Here is a 2,703-nt window from a genome sequence, read left to right as displayed (position 1 = left end):
TAGGTAAAGCTACATGGGCTACTGCCGCACACAGTGTAGACAGGAACCCAGTCTGGGGCCACCTTTAGTAACAAGCATTCACAGTGGAATGGCTTTGGGATCACACAGACTGTTGAGTTTTGGTATACCAGGGAAAGACTGGGACTTAACAGGAAAACTAACAAAGAAACCTTTAATGTGAAAAGTACATTTATTACCACAACACCTCTCCCTCTGCTGTGGGAACTGTGCATAGTCTGCAGATAAGGAAAAAATGTAGTCAACTCTAGAAGGGCCAATGTCATCTCAGGCCCAAACCAGACTTGAAAAAACAACTGACAGCTGCAAAGTCCAAGATGCTTATTTTATTATTATATAAAGTAGGAAACTTCTCCTACCCTGGGAAGCTAGAAAGTTAAGACTTCCAAGCAAGGACTGACAACATTTATCCATAGTAGAATTCAGCTCTTCAAGTACAGCATACAATTTTTCTGATCTAAAAAGTATAATAACGTCAGTGTAGTTTAGTAAACATAGTCATAAGAAGTTAACTGATCTCTAAAACATGGCCTTTGTCCTGCTCGATTCTAAGACTGTGTGACCTGAGCTCCCATGGACAATTGGACCAATCTGGTCATTTTTATCCCAATAGCCTGAGCCTTTTCCAGTGTCCATCTTCAGCTCACATACAGAGGTGGGAACCACTCAACTCTCCAATATTCTTGATCTGTGCAGGTTTGGATATTGCTACCATCCTGTTCTCTTAAAATGCTTATAATACCCACTTGGGAAAAAATGAAGCCCAACTTGAAGAGCAATTTCAGTCAAACTTCACTTTCTCAATCCCAGAATAAGGGGCTAGACCAATGCACTGGGATGGTGGCTCAAGCCCTAAGTTAGTTCTTCTTGTTCAGAGAAGTACCATAAAGGAGAGAGAAAAGACCTGTTGGATTTTCTTTCAAGGCAGGCAAATTTTTAGAGCCTACGAGTTCTTGAGAGCACTGAATCTACATTCTTTCCAATTTACCAGCTCATCAACAGCATTCCTACATTCCCTGTTAAATATGACTATGCAACGCAGTCATATAGACAGAACACAGGTTTAAAATGGACAGGATGCCTGAGAATATACATGGCCAGAGACATGAAGGACAGGAACTATATGAGCAACAGACAGGACAGTGAGCCTGTGTTTTCCTATATTTCTTTTTTATATATTTCCTACATATCCTCTTAAATCCTTTTATCATCTTTATGAGATGGGATTGTAGGTGGAAATATTGCCTTGCTGACATATTAGGGTATCCAGGGCTTGCTGTGGTGGGAGAACTGGGTTCTGGTGTTACAGATTTGGGTTCTGTTGCTTATGATTGTGTTCTTGCCTCTGGCTGTCAGGTTCTTTTTTGGTGTTAACTGGCCTGCGTGTCTCCGCTTGGAACTGGCCTCCTTGGAGTCAGGTAGAGCTTTGTGAGCTGAGTTAGAGCTGGTCTCCTTTGGAGGCAGGTGGTATTTTCTCTGGTTAGAGGAGGCCTCCTGCGTTCCTGGTTACTGTGGACCTCCTGTGCCGTTTTATTACTATGGATTTCCTGGGAGCCTAGCAAGCTGTAGATTTGGGTGGATGTCAGATGGATGATCTGACCCGGGTTGAGAAGTGGGGGTGGAAGAAAGGTAGAGCTTGGGCATGAGGTGGAGACGGCAGCTTCCGAGTCAGCGGGGTCCCAGGGCTGTTCCAGCAGGCATGGGTGTTTGGACAAGATTCTTTTCCATTGTTTGGTTGCTGTGGACCTCTTGGGAAGCGTGAGAGCTGTAGCACTGGGACAGGTATATGACACCTGATTTGGTGGGGAAGTGGTGAAAGAAAAAGTTGGGTTTTTTTTTTTTTTTTTGGTTTTTTTTTTTTTTTTTTTCACCAATTCAGTGAACTCTTTATTGCTTCTGTGCTGTGGGGCTCAAGAATTCTTGGTAGGGTGGGTCCATTTTCTCTTCACCACCACAGGTATCTGGCTTCAAAGGATGGCGCTGGCCCTGCGGGTGGCCGCCATAGTTAGATCAGGGCGGTACTTGTTTTTTTTCAGGCTCCTGTGACTGGTGCTGCTGAAGGTGGCCCAAGCCTTCTTGTTGATGGTGGTCCTCACATAAGAAGGGGCAGGTTTTCGCTGACCAGATCTGCGTTTCATAACCACCACGACCCCTGTGCCATCAGCCGCGAGCTCCACTCCGACGGTCTTGCGGTGAATTGGCCGTGGTAGCAGAAAGAGTTTCGGGTCTTCAGATTATTGGGCTCCGTATGCATGTCTGCTTATTCCTCTTGATCAAGAAACTGCAGCAGTCCCGAAGGACCATCCATTACAGATGCGCGGACATGGCAGCGGCTCCTCTCCCTATGGCGGCTGGAGACAGAAAAAGCACTCATTTTTTAATTAATATTTCAGAGAGAATTTAGAGTGAGACACCATTGGCTTTATCTATGTAGAAGATAGGAAACCCCGACAGCTTGCAGGACTTGCTAGGATGCCACCTCTAGGGTTCTCCAGCTCTGCCAAAGAAAGCTAAATGCTCATTTTCGGAAGCTCCACGCAACCTCATTTCCAATTGTATTTTTCATGTATAACAACATGTGTCCAGAAAGTGGCTAGAACTTGAAATCACTTTGTCCTTTGATGTTGTTCAATGCTTACAATCTTGTGATGTAAATGTTTAGCTCAGCACGGTATCAAAAAGGCA

General features: G+C 44.6%; 1 pseudogene across 1 annotated transcript; it reads right to left on the bottom strand.

Moving 5' to 3' along the window:
- Positions 1-1,928: 1,928 nt before the first annotated feature.
- Positions 1,929-2,379, bottom strand: LOC308430352 (large ribosomal subunit protein eL28-like; annotated as a pseudogene). The gene has a single exon. The product of its transcript is annotated as a large ribosomal subunit protein eL28-like (transcript).
- Between the last annotated feature and the right edge of the window lie 324 nt (positions 2,380-2,703).

This window comes from Micromys minutus (assembly GCF_963924665.1).
Source record: "Micromys minutus genome assembly, chromosome: 15".
NCBI lineage: Eukaryota > Metazoa > Chordata > Mammalia > Rodentia > Muridae > Micromys > Micromys minutus.
This window is presented reverse-complemented; position numbering and strand designations above follow the sequence as displayed.